The sequence below is a fragment of the Lissotriton helveticus genome, chromosome 6, assembly GCF_964261635.1.
Source record: "Lissotriton helveticus chromosome 6, aLisHel1.1, whole genome shotgun sequence".
NCBI classification, from domain to species: Eukaryota; Metazoa; Chordata; class Amphibia; order Caudata; family Salamandridae; genus Lissotriton; species Lissotriton helveticus.
Window position 1 is genome coordinate 1,003,538,586 of NC_136067.1, and position 14,680 is coordinate 1,003,553,265.

Below are 14,680 nucleotides of genomic sequence, written 5' to 3' on the forward strand. Positions count from 1 at the left end.
GGCTGTGGGAGGAGCAGGTCCTCGCTTGTCAGCACCATGAGATTATTTCTGAAAATATTGTTTTATATTTGCTCTATATTGACGATGTTTTTATTATTTGGAGAGGTAACCAGGAGAGCGCTAGGGCTTTTGTTGATTTGATCAATTTGAACAACGTTAACCTCAATTTTACTGTAAATCTAAGTTCTGATTCCATTTGCTTTTTGGATGTGGAGATATTTGTGAAGGATTCTACCCTCAATACACGACTCTACCGGAAGCCGAGTGCAGGGAATACTATCCTGCACTCCAATAGCCAACACCCGGCTCACCTGATCCGGAGTATTCCCTTTGGGGAGATGCTCCGAATCAGGAGAATTTGTAGTTCGGATGCCGAATGTGCGGCTGCACAGGAGGCATGTAGAATACGCTTCTTGGCTAGGGGTTATTCCTCGTCAATTATCATGAAGGCGATTAGGCGCTCTAACTCAGTGAGCAGACAAGAGGCACTGATTTCTAAACCTAGGAACACCAATTTGGAGGTTCCTGAGAAAGGAGATGGGCAAATGAGTACTCCACGACTCATTTTGACATTTAATCGTCAACACGGGGCTATACGTAAAATCATAAATAACAACTGGAATTTGGTCCGTAGTGACCCAATAATTGGTCACAAAATAGTCACTAAACCTATCTTGACCTTTAGGAAATCTCCCTCAATGTCCAAAGCCTTGGTCAGTAACACCCTTGAACCTAAGATCTCCAACCTGGGGGGCACTGAAGAAGGGCTTTAAAACTTGTCCACAATGTAAAGCCTGTCGCTATGGTATTAACAGGACTTATTTCCAAAGTCCCTTTCAGCAACATCCAACTGCAATTCTCAAATGGCTCAATTGCAAAACCGAGTACGCTATCTATGTGTTGGAGTGTCCGTGTGGGCTACAATATGTGGGCAGCACTAAGCTGCCCGCCCACAAACGAATACTTCAGCACATACGTGCGATAACCGGGCATGATCAGAACTATCCGGTTGCCAGGCACTTTCAGGAGAAACATCTGGGCATTCCTGACAAACTTCTATTCTTTTTAGTCGATTGTGTTGAGCCATCGAGGAGGGGAGGTGATCGTGAGGCCAAACTCCGCCTCCTCGAGACAAGATACATCTGTGAGCTCAACACCAAGACTCCCAATGGTCTTAACGACAGGGAAGATCTTTACACCTGTCTTTAGTTTTAAGGATTTTGCCCATAAGACCTGTCCGGATACATGAGATATTTTGTTGTTCTAGATCTACTGTTTCAAAATTCCTGTGTTTGTATATATGGATGAATTCATTTCCTTTTTCTATTTGTAAATATATTGGTACTGTTTTTAACATTAGGTAATTTTCAAACCATTTGCACTTTAACCGCATGCGTGCGGCATGATTCCCCCCCGTACGCTGGATTTTGCGAAAGCGCACTTTGCATGACGAGCTGGGCTCGTCATGAGCGTGCCAGGAGGCTACCTCATGACGAGCCCAGCTCGTCATGGGCGTCGAAGGGGTTAATGCTACATTTGCACCTTCACTTCATGCACTTTCTTTCTTGCCTGTTAGCCATTTACTGTGACTTGCCCACTTGGGCTGCATTTTGGTATCTATTGTCATATGGCTTTGGATCAACGCTGCTAATTTATATATTGAGCTATTTACGCTTGAGCACAACATGATAAAAAGCTAATACCCATAATGTGCATAGATGATATTAATTGTCGTGTTTATACTTATGTTGGGTTTTTACATTTTACATTATGTTTGTTGCCTTGTAAATATGTCCTTTTGTGCAAATTCTCCTTGAAATAATTAATTGCATTGTTGTTGCATTTTTTGATGACTTGCACTTTCCAGCGTTTTTACTACATAGTATTTCTTCCATGCCTATGACTGATTATATCGCACTGTCACTTTAAAATGTCTTGCTCACTGTGTGTAGCTTGTCATGTGATCAAGCCTCCCTGGAGGCGAAACGCGTCATGGCGGCAGCGCTGGCTTTACGAGATTAAATCACCTCTGCACCAGCACTCTTGGGTCGACTCTTTGTTGTTGGACACTTTTGGCAATTTGTTTGTTTCTTGCCTAAGCGACAATTTTCGAAATATATATATATATATATGTATATATATATATATATATATATATAAATGGGGTGAGGATGTAGCCTTATCGCTAGAGCGGTCGACGACGAAGCTGGGAAACCGGGTTTGACTCTCAGCAACGACGCTCAACATCCTGTGATTCCGGGCAAGTCACTTATTCTCCCTGTGCCTAATAAAAATTAATGTGTCCTCATGTAACAAAACTGGTGCTATGTAAATCGCTCTCATAACCAATATCTTCGGGACTAGTTTGCGCTATATAAATCTCTTAAAAATATATATAAATATATATTAATATATATATGATAGCTCCACACTTGCCTCGTAATGAAGAAAGAGAAAGCACTCTCCAGGGGCGAATTCAAGATTTTTATTGTGAACTCACAGTGGCCAGACGCGTTTTCGGCAGTCGCCTTTGTCGATGGTAAATTGGCGCGCCCGAAACGGCCATTTTTATGTCATTTCAATTCCGACAACCCACATGCATAAAAAGAGGACTACACGTACAAATACATGATCGCCATATTCAAACATGTTTTTACGATGTTAAACATATCATATACTTTTTCATAAGCACATTCAACACATGGATGGGTAATTCTGTGTTCAATTTGCAATTATGCTTCCATCAATTCTGCAAATTACATCGTACATGGCGGAAACTTCCATAAGGCCCGGATGGGCAAATCCTCCAAAACTATGCATGTGTATTCCAAAACATACAGAATCAATACATTTGATCCTGATCATAATACAATACATTTCACTGTTCTCTCAATTCCCCAAGTGTACTGCCAGTTCCTCATGAGTATTGAGACCTTCGGGGTGTTTTGTTTGTAGGTCGATGATATACCTAGACTCTAGTCTCCTTAGTGTCATCACCCTATCTCCTCCTCTGGGGTGTAATGGGACATGGTCTAGTGCAAAAAAAGACAAAAGGTTCCTGTCACTATTGTGTTCTTTCTGAAAGTGACGGGCTACCGGATAATTCATATCACAGTTCTTTAGAGCCCTAGTGTGTTCTAGAACCCTCTTTTTTGTTTCGTGGATGGTACTCCCGATATATTGGAGTCCGAAGGGGCAGACCAAGCAATAAACAGTATATGGTGTACTGCACGTTAGAAATTTCTTTATTTTCCTGGGTTTGTCTGTACCTGGAATCTTATATGCCAGGACCCTTTTGCTTGCAGAGCAGGCCTTGCATTTGCCGCAAGGATAAAATCCCTGCATCCTATTAGCGAACGGGTTCGGCACCGCCTCGCTTTGGTAGCTGCTAGTAAGGGAGTCTCTTAGCGACCTGGCTTTTCTAAAAGTGAGTAGCGGTTGCCTAGGTATATCCATGCCTATAACTGGATCCAATTTCAAAAGGTTCCAGTTTTTTTTTGAAAATTTGTCTCAAGATCCCCACATCATCTGAGAATGTGGTGCTCATACGGAACTTATTCTCATCAGCTACTCTGGTCTTTTCTTTCAACAATTGACTCCTGGGGATTTTGTTCACTCGACTCTGGAGTGTAGATTCCTCATACCCCCGTGCTCTGAATCTATTCATACATTCCAATGCATGTCCTTCAAAGTCCACTCCCCTTGTGTCATTCCTTTTGATACGTAAGAGCTCCCCATAGGGGATGCTCTGTATCAGTTTCACAGGATGACTGCTCCGTGCATGTAATATTGAATTACCCGCGGTTGGTTTCCCAAACAATTTGGTGTTCAAAGTACCATCTATTACACACACCTCTAAGTCCAGAAAATGTACTGAAGATGAGCTTATGTCTGCACTGAATTTGAAATTTAAATCATTTGTGTTTAATTTCACGATGTATTCCCCAGCACTCTCTGGAGACTCTCTCCAAATGATGAAGAGGTCATCTATGTACCTATGCCATGCTACTATCCTCTGTGTCCAATCGCTGTTTTCCACCTCCCAAGCAACCTGCTCCTCCTACCAGCCTACGAATAAATTTGCATAGCTGGGGGCGAAGCAGGTGCCCATCGCAGTCCCAGAGGTTTGGTGGTAATATTGACCTTGGTACACATTTTTTTTATTGTTTAGACAAAAGTCTAAAAATTCCAACACCATATCATTATGATGTGCGAATTTGGCTGGCCTGTTCTGCAAAAAATCTTTCACAGCCTTCATACCATTGTGATGTGCAATGCATGTATATAAGCTGGTTATATCTAGAACAATCATTTGGTCTCCATCCTGCCAATGTACATTCTCTATGATATTCAACAAATCCTTGGTGTCTTTCACATAGGACCTCAATAGCAGCACAAATTCAAACAGAAAATGATCAATATAAATCGAGATGTGCATTTTGCACTGAAACACTCCACCTGTGAACAAGGCATGAATTTGCTGAAACGCGTAAGGAAATGGAGTATATTTTGCGCTGCTGTGTCTGCAATTAAAAGGCTTGTCTCCGGTATTGGGCCTCACCGTTTTTCTTGATGGTGTGTCAATCGATGGGTCTCTCCGGGACCATTTTTGTGAGGCCGCCCTGTAGAGTCTGGAGCTCCTGTGCCCGGAGGCATGTTGTCTTGGATGCATATATACATATATATATATATATACATATATATATATATACATATATATATATATATATATATATATATATATATATATATATATATATATATATATATATATATATATATATATATATATATACCTACTGGCGGTCGCCAGTAGGTAGTTATAGTTAGGACCTAGTTTCCATAGGAAATCCTCAACATTCTATTTGGATTAACTTTGGCTCTGGTGGATGACTCTTTGCGAATTTCTCAAAGAAGATGGCTCGGTCCGCTGTGCTCCTTCCCTGAAAGTTTGGGGGGGAATGGTGAAGTGGGGGCTGAGCTAAAAGGGGGGTCCCAAAACGTGTTTTCTCCATGTTATTTTCCATAGGACGTTTAGACACGGCTACAGGTCGAACGGGTGAATGGATTTATAAGAAATTTGGCAAAACTGTAGAGTCCGGCTCGCAGATTACGCTTTTTTTGGAATGGTGTAAATCTGTTCAGTAGTTGCTGAGAAAATTAAAGTTAAAGTCAATTATATATCTATAAGCGCGCACGGGTGCGCGCACTCAAGCGGCTGCGCGCGAGCGGAATTTTTTTTTTGCTGCGTGACGTCTGTTAACGTTCGATTCGAAGGAAATCAGGAAGTGTTGACCGCCATTTTGTCACTGCGAGTAAATATATTGTCATTTCAAAGCGTTGGAACATGGAAAGGGGAGAAGGTAGAGATTGTTTTGCTGCGTAGGTTCTCTCAGGGTGTGCAGTAAGGCCCTTAAACGCGAAAATAGCGGTCGGCAGTAGGTAGTTATAGTTAGGACCTAGTTTCCATAGGAAATCCTCAACATTCTCTTTGGATTAACTTTGGCTCTGGTGGATGAATCTTTGCGAATTTCTCAAAGAAGATGGCTCGGTCCGCTGCGCTCCTTCCCTTAAAGTTTGGGGGGGAATGGTGAAGTGGGGGCTGAGATAAAAGGGGGGTCCCAAAACGTGTTTTCTCCATGTTATTTTCCATAGGACGTTTAGACACGGCTACAGGTCGAACGGGTGAATGGATTTATAAGAAATTTGGCAAAACTGTAGAGTCCGGCTCGCAGATTACGCTTTTTTTGGAATGGTGTAAATCTGTTCAGTAGTTGCTGAGAAAATTAAAGTTAAAGTCAATTATATATCTATAAGCGCGCACGGGTGCGCGCACTCAAGCGGCTGCGCGCGAGCGGAATTTTTTTTTGCTGCGTGACGTCTGTTAACGTTCGATTCAAAGGAAATCAGGAAGTGTTGACCGCCATTTTGTCACTGCGAGTAAATATATTATCATTTCAAAGCGTTGGAACATGGAAAGGGGAGAAGGTAGAGATTGTGTTGCTGCGTAGGTTCTCTCAGGGTGTGCAGTAAGGCCCTTAAACGCGAAAATATATATATTTCTTTTTTTTTTTTTAAGTTGCGGAGTGCGCGCACTCGGGCGCGCACACCTATTTACAAGAGTGTGAAAATGGAGATAAATCAGAAGTTTGAGTGCTTTGATATAAGGTGGCTCTGAAAAGAGCCCTTGTGTTACTTGAGTTTTTTCTGCATTTATAAGTAAGTACCGATGCAGAGTCTGATGTTGCAGAGGAAGATTCTGTTTCCCTCATCCGTGAAATGAACACCATATGTCCTATAGATGTCTTGCATGTGGTAATGCAAGTTGTTGTGGTAAATAGAACCCATGCTATAATCTCTGAGGAAAGCAGAAACAGATTTATTAACATGTCTCCTTGCTTTCTCAATTTGTGCACAATGTTGATTGGACCAATTCCATTTCTGTCTTTGGCATATATTGGAATATACCAAGGCAGTTCGAGGAAAAAGTGTCATCAATTGTCGAAAGGTGTCTTTTAGAAGCATTTCCAGACCTACCCCAGTCAATGTGCCTAGATCGTTCCCACCACAGTGCACAATTATAAGGTCTGGTTCTGGGAGATGCATAAAAGTTTTCACCAATGGTATTAATTGGTGACATCTTAATCCTCTTTGCCCAATCCACGTTATCTGCACATTTGGTAAATCAAGGTTGGAAATTCGTCTGCTTGCTGCATATTTTCCACTCCAGTGAATATAGCTGTGTCCTAAAAGCCAAACCTTCATTTTCAAGGCAGATGCACTCGTACTCCGATGGGTTCTGGAAGTGGAATGGCAGTTAGAAGGTGAAAGTCAGGATAAAAAAATGGATGAAGCTTGGTGTGGTTGAAAAAGGAAAAATGATTGGTTGATTCTAATACGTGAAGATTGAAGACTACGTTGCATGTTAATGTTATGTAAAAGAAAAAGTAGTATTGGGTGTGAAAAAAATGACATGTAACAGTGCTGTGGATAGGCAGGTGTTTCTGGAGGGAAAACAGTGTTGTTAGTTTGCTGTAGAACTTTGAGATATGAACTTTTGACCTGTGCCTTCAGCCAGGTGCAGAATGAGGTGTTACCATGGAAACAGCCAGAGATGGCAGTGGGTGATGGGTGACTTTTATGTGACATTGAAAATATTGTGAGGGACAATCAACTGAAATGTAAATTTGAATACAAAATTTTGCGGGAGGAAATATGATTGGCTGAAGAGACATATATGAGTCTGCATTGACTGGATATCTGTGCCATTGAATTTTGGTTGCAGTGATAGCAGCATAATTGAGACTTCCGTCAAACGAATATCTATTTTGTGACTGTCACTGTTGTACATCGTACAAAGCATTGGTAAAGGTAAGTCTGTAACTGTTTGTTTTGTCATGTACCGTAAAATATGGTTTACTCACAAACAATGATTGATTTTCCTCATAGTTTGAAACTAAACTCATTTTTGGCTGTCATAATGTGTTGTATTTCTAAAACTATTTTTAATTTAAATGTGAAATATGAAGTTTAAAATATGTTTAATATAAAGAGTAATTATTTGTGTGATTTTGAAGCCTTTATATATAATGAGAGAAGTTGTTTATGGAGTGAAAAAATGATATTAGCAGAGAGACAGATAATGCAGATAGAGAGAGAAATGGTAAATTACATGTGATACCGTCGTGAAAAAATGTTAATGGTTAATGAATTCGTAAACTTTCTGTCACACGACAAAATTAGAGTGCGGTTTCTGGACGCGGCCTGCATTGGTGGGTGTAGGGTGAGAGGGGCAGGTGGTTGAGTGAAATAAAATGAAAAGTTGGTATATTACATGTGATACCGTCTTGAAAAAGTGGTAATGCTTAATGAATTCTTAAACTTTCTGACAGACGACAAAATTACATTGTAGTTTGTGGCCACGGCTTGTACTGGTGGGGTGAGAGGGGGAGGTGGTCGAGTAAAATAAAATGAAAAGTTCTGACCATGAGGTTGTACACAGATTTGTGCAGTAAATGTGTTCGTAAATTGAGGTACCAAACGGAGTATAAAAATATCTCTCTCACTCCTGCTGTTTGACTGCATCTTCATCTCCCTTCTGTTTTCCGTCTCCGTTGCCCTGTGTTATCTTATTGTGTGTGTGTCTGTCTGTGTCTGCCTTCAGTCCGGGTTGAGGAACTTTGCTGTGGAGGCACACACAGATAGTCGCATCAAAGTAGTTGGAACGTTTTCAAAAAACTATTTATATAATTGAAATGCTTTATTGAAGCGCTAGTGAATGTTTTCTTTCAGAATTACCGCTCGGTTGCTTCCATAGAGCAGAGGGTATGTTGTATGTCACTACTTAGTGCCTCTGCATCTGCACTCTGTTCTCTGGTGGCTGGCGGAGAAGTGTTTGTTATTGTGGAGATTAAAGCGTGATAAGGAGTGAAATACGACATAGCGTCTGGTCTGTAGAAGCGTGGGAGCAGTGATTAACACTGAGAGAAGCGGAACTGCGGTAGTGCTTGGTAAGAGTAATACATTATTTTTTTACAGAGGTACAACTGTCTGCATGGTGCGCGACCTACTAAGAAAGGGTTCACGGGCTGTTATAGGCCTGTGGGTTCTAGTATGAGTAAATCAGGTCGACAAAAGAAAATATTAAGTTAGTACAGCTGAAGTTACGTGGAACACATGAATACTGTTTCAATATACAATCATTTTAGTTGAGATTATGGATTAAAAGAGAGAACGTGTATATTTGAAATGTTTATTCAGAAATGCACTGTTTTCAAGGCAAGTTTCTTATCTAATACGAGTACAGACATTGCAAAAAACAAAGTAATCGGTATAGCCACTAGTACATAAAATACAAACGGTATAGTTGATGAAAAATGAATATGGTTTAGCAAAATTAATTATACACTCTTATGAGGAAGTATATTGGGGCAGATTTATGAAGGCCTTGCGCCGCCGGTGCGTCACTTTTAACATGGGAAAAAGTGACACACCGGCGGCGCAAGGCCTTCATAAATAAGGCTCATTATATGTTAATAAATGGAAGAAGGTCTCTGGCCTTTCAGTTTAGGAAGGATACATGAAAATGCTAGTGGTTAGACAATATGTCTTTATCAATGAGCTCTCTGCATGCGAAGCACTATCACGTTTCTGTTATGCTATTGTGTAAGGAAAAAAAAACGCGCCAAAACCGACAAAATGGCGAGAGGTGCATGTATGTAATGTGTTGGATCGTTCGCAAATCAGTGTTGAGAAGAACTACTGTATTGAGATATCTTTTGAAGGTTGCAGTATTGCATTTGAAGTACAGTACGAAAAACAATGGAAATATTATTGAAAGAACATATTTTTCTCTTATGTATTAAAAAATATTTTAGTTTATGGAAAATTAAACGAGCAGAGGTGTGTGAGGCGGAAATAAGCAGTTCAAATGCGAAATGGCGTTTACAGTTATGAAAAACTCATTCTATATTTACACATTAATTAGGGCACATGTAGCATATATTACCGAGTTTTGCTTCGAGTACGTTTGAAAGAACATAAGATAAGATATACAATAGAATTGTTGAGATTAGACTTTAATAAAAAATAAAGTTCAAAATTGAGTCGCTGAAGAAAAAAAATTTCGTCCACAGAAAAGATCAAAATTTAACCAGCAGGAAATCATAATGTCCACTGTTAGTAAAGCCAATAGGTCTGTTCATCCAAGAAAACGTGAAAAAGATAGGGAGTCAAAACGAAATGTGGACGTCAATGGCTTGTATAACAGTCAATCAATCAATCAATCAATACATTTATAGAGCGCACTACTCACCCGTAGGGTCTCAAGGCGCTGGGAGGGGGGGGGGTGCCGTTACTGCTCGAATAGCCAGGTCTTGAGCTTCTTCCTGAAGGAGAGGTGGTCTTGGGTCAGGCGTAGGTCGGCCGGGAGGGAGTTCCAGGTCTTGGCGGCTAGGTGGGAGAAGGACCTTCCTCCTGTTGTCGCTCTCCGGATGCGGGGGACGGCGGCGAGGGCGTGGTTGGTTGATCTGAGGTGGCGCTTGGGGGCGTAGAAGTTGATTCGGTTGTTGAGGTAGGTCGGGCCTTGGTCGTGTAGGGCTTTGTGTGCGTGGGTGAGGAGACGGAAGGTGATTCTTTTGTTGACGGGGAGCCAGTGCAGGTCTCTCAGATGTCCGGAGATGTGGCTGTTTCGTGGGATGTCGAGGATGAGTCTGGCTGAGGCGTTCTGGATCCGTTGGAGTCTCTTCTGGAGCTTGGCGGTGGTTCCGGCGTAGAGGGCGTTGCCGTAGTCCAGTCGGCTGGTGACGAGGGCCTGGGTGACAGTCTTCCTGGTCTCGGTGGGGATCCACCAGAAGATCTTCCGTAGCATGCGCAGGATGTTGAAGCATGACGAGGAGACGGCGTTGACTTGTCTGGTCATGGAGAGGGAGGAGTCCAGGATGAAGCCCAGGTTGCGTGCGTGGTCCGTCGGTTTGGGTGCGGTGCCCAGGGCGGGGGGCCACCAGGAGTCGTCCCAGGCAGAGGGCGAGGAGCCCAGGATGAGGACCTCCGTCTTGTCTGAGTTCAGTTTCAGGCGGCTGGTCGTCATCCAATCGGCTACATCTCTCATCCCTTCGTGCAGGTTGGCTCTGGCGGCGGGGGGGTCGTTGGTCAGGGAGAGGATCAGCTGGGTGTCGTCGGCGTAGGAGATTATGTTGAGGTTGTGTTGGCGTGCGATGGCCGCGAGGGGGCTCATGTAGACGTTGAAGAGGGTGGGACTCAGCGAGGATCCTTGAGGGACGCCGCAGATGACTTCGGTGGCCTCTGACTTGTACGGTGGTAGGCGGACTCTCTGTGTTCTTCCGTCGAGGAAGGAGGTGATCCATTCCAGTGCCTTCTCCTGGATTCCGATGTTGCCGAGGCGTTGCACTAGGGTGCGGTGGCAGACAGTGTCGAATGCCGCGGAGAGGTCCAGGAGGATGAGGGCCGCTGTTTCTCCATTGTCCATCAGGGTTCGGATGTCATCGGTGGCGGCGATGAGGGCGGTCTCGGTGCTGTGGTTGGCTCGGAAGCCAGACTGTGAGGGGTCGAGGGATCCGTTCGTCTCCAGGAAGGCGGCCAGCTGTTTGTTGATGGTCTTTTCGATGACTTTGGCCGGAAACGGGAGGAGTGAGATGGGACGGTAATTCTTGAGTTCGGTGGGGTCCGCTGTTGGTTTCTTGAGTAGAGCGCTGAGTTCGGCGTGCTTCCAGCTCTCAGGGAAGGTGGCGGTGTCGAAGGAGGTGTTGATAATGTCTCGCAGGTGGGGTGCGATGACAACGTCGGCTTTGTTGAAGACGTGGTGAGGGCAGGGGTCGGTCGGCGATCCGGAGTGGACGGAGTTCATTGTGCGGATGGTGTCTTCGGTGCTGATTGGAGTCCAGGCGCGGAGGGTGGCGGTGGGTGGCATTGCTGCGGCTGTGGCGTGCGTCGGTTGGATGCTGAAGCTGTTGTGTATGTCCGCGATCTTGTTGTGGAAGTAGGAGGCGAGGGAGTTGCAGAGGTCTTGCGATGGGGTGATGTCGTTGTTTCCGGCGTTGGGGTTGGAGAGCTCTTTCACGATGTTGAAGAGTTCCTTGCAGTTGTGTGCGTTGTTGTCCAGCCGGTCCTTGTATGCATTTTTCTTGGTGGCGCGGATCAGTTGGTGGTGTTCCCGGGTGGCGAGCTTGAGGGTGGTCATGTTGTCCATTGTTGGTTCCCTTCTCCAGACTTTCTCGAGGGCTCGGCAGTTCTTCTTGGAGTTCTTGAGTTCGTCGGTGAACCATGGGGCTTTTCTGCTGCCGGGTCTGCTGGGCGGGGTCCTCAGAGGGGCGAGTTCGTCCGCGCAGTTGCTGATCCACTTCGTGAGGTTGTCGGCGGCCTGGCTGGGGTTTGCTGAGCCGGCCGGAGGGTGCTGGCTCAGGGAGGCGGTGAGCTGGTCAGCTGTGATCTTGTTCCAGCTTCTTCGGGCAACCTGTTGCTGGTGGTGGTGGGTCGTCGTTCTTTTGAAGGTGAAGTGGACGCAGCTGTGGTCTGTCCAGTGGAGTCCTGTTGCGTGGGTGAAGGCGATGTCTTTGCTGGATGAGAAGACGGCGTCGAGTGTGTGTCCGGCGAGGTGGGTGGGGGTGGACACCATCTGCTTGAGTCCGAGGTTGGCGAGGTTGTCAAGCAGGGTGGTGGTGTTACGGTCGCTGTCGTTCTCCAGGTGGAAGTTGAGGTCCCCCAGGAGGATGTAGTCGGCGGAGGGGAGGGCATGCGGGCTGATGAAGTCGGCGATGTCCTCGCTGAATCGTGTGCGTGGTCCCGGGGGTCGGTAGATGAGAGTGCCTCTGAGGGTGGTCTTCGGGTCGGTGTGGATCTGGAAGTGTAGGTGTTCGGCGGTGGTTAGGGTGTCGTCGGTGTTGGACGTGACGCGGATGGTGTCCCTGTGGATGATGGCGATGCCTCCTCCTATCTGATTGACGGTGCGGTCCCTCCGGATGATCTTGTAGCCCTCTGGGATGGTGATGGCGATGTCGGGTGCTGAGGAGGCGTTCATCCAGGTCTCCGTGAGGAAGGCGATGTCCGGGGCTGTGGTGTCGAGGAGGTTCCAGAGTTCGACGGCGTGTCTGTGGACGGAGCGGGTGTTGAGCAGGATGCACTTGAGGTGGTTGCTGTTGGTGTTCGGCTTGGCGGGTGCTGGTGCAGGGTAGGTCCGGGTGCAGGTGAATTTGCAGGCGTGGCAGCTGAAGGGTCCGTGGGTGTGCTTCGGCGTCGCTCGGTGGCATCCCGGGATGGCGCCGGTGTTGAGTGCGATGATTTCGGCGGCGTTGTAGGTTCGTCGGGTCGGCTTCCGTCGGTGGGGGCCAGGGGTCCTGGCCCTGGACGCGGTCCAGGCGCGGACGGGCGCAGACGGGCTTACCTTTGGCGCGCCTTCGGCGCACAATCGGCGCGCCCGCTGCGCGTCAACGCTGCGCGTTCGCACGGTCGCCATATATGGCGAAGTGCGCGGGGGGGCGGAGCAGCTGGGAGGCGGGAGCGGGGAGGGTACAGAAGGAGAAAAGGGGCGGGGTTAGCGGCGGTGGCGGGAAGCGGGGAGGGAGGGCGACGGGCGGCAGGACAAACAGGCAAGCAGGAAGGAAAATACAGGAACAGATAAAATATAATTAAGCTGGCAATGTGGGGAGACAAAACAATCCAAATACAACAAAATACCACAGGGACAAGTCAGGAGATCACGGACCACGCCTCTCGTCGGCAGGGGGCGTGGTCACGCAGCGAGACAGAGACAGACCAGCAAGGGGCACACGCAGCAGCTGGTGGCCGTGCGGCGCGGGGGTGTCCTAGAACTAGGTCACACTCACCTGCGTCGCACGGTCGCCATATATGGCCAAGTGCGCGGGGGGGCGGAGCAGCTGGGAGGCGGGAGCGGGGAGGGTACAGAAGGAAAAAAGGGGTGGGGTTAGCGGCGGTGGCGGGAAGCGGGGAGGGAGGGCGACGGGCGGCAGGACAAACAGTCATCCAAGTATTGTATAGGCGAAGTAGGCAGCAACTGCTTGTAACAGGAAGTCACTGTTATGATCCGAAAACATGTAAGCCATCCAATTGAAAAGAGGAAAGCAGCATTCATGATCTGTTATTATCGGAGCCTCTAGTACCATCAGAGGACAGCTCGGTGGGTTTTCAATGTAGCTGTCTGTCAGGAAATCTTGCGCCGCTGCGAATATATTCCAATGACCTAGAACTCCTTGTATCGCTGCAAAGGCCATAATCCCTCCGTTGCAACATAGCTGTTCATGATCAATTAACGGATTCATGAGATGATTGTAATTCACTTCAGGAGGTACCAAGTTGCAGAGACATAAGTCCAGGGCCCACATGAAATCACAGCTCAGGCAATGAAATACAGGCTGTACACAGGTGAAATAGGAATATCGAAATGATAATCGATATGAAGTATTCAGAGTCGAGAGTGCTAAGATGCCGTAGTAGTCAAGCATCTTCTGGCGAAATAGTTCTAAGTGTTCCGGCTTGTTTGCGAAGACAGGAGGGACATCCATTTTGAAATAAACGAGATGGGAACACAAACGTCGCAGCACTGGCAGTTCAACAGGAAGTCCACAGAAATAGGTCGCAGAGCATGGAGTGAAGAGTAGCAGAATGACTTGATATAATTTTTGGCAGTCCGGTCACTAAACCATTGCTTAGTAGTTATAAAAAAAATAGCCTGTCTTGAAGTGGAGGATGCGTTTAAAATTAAGGGAGTCACCTCAGTAAATTGTAAAGGAAGGCCCCTCTTTTATAAGGAATGGTGTTGTCTGTGAATATTAGCTAAGTGAAAGATATGTTCGCGAACAGATGCTACGCTAACTTCTTTTTGTGACAATAAGGCTGTTGTTCATGTCTTGTGATTCAAGGCCGGAATTCGCTGCCAGATGAAAACATCAAGGTTCACATGCGTGGGGTAGATAAACTACATTCTTAAAGGGAAGCAAATGCAGAGTGATTTTTACCGCGTAAGCTTTGTCGTTTAAAAAGTCATAGTGATTTTCATTATATGTAAAAAATAATATCACTGATGAAGAATGAAGAAAAATCGTTATAATAATAGGCACTGGTGTATTTTTGGAAAGATATGCAACATTACAGGGATTCCACTTAAATAAGTCATGTAATTGAAAGTGCCTGCATGTGGACGACTAAA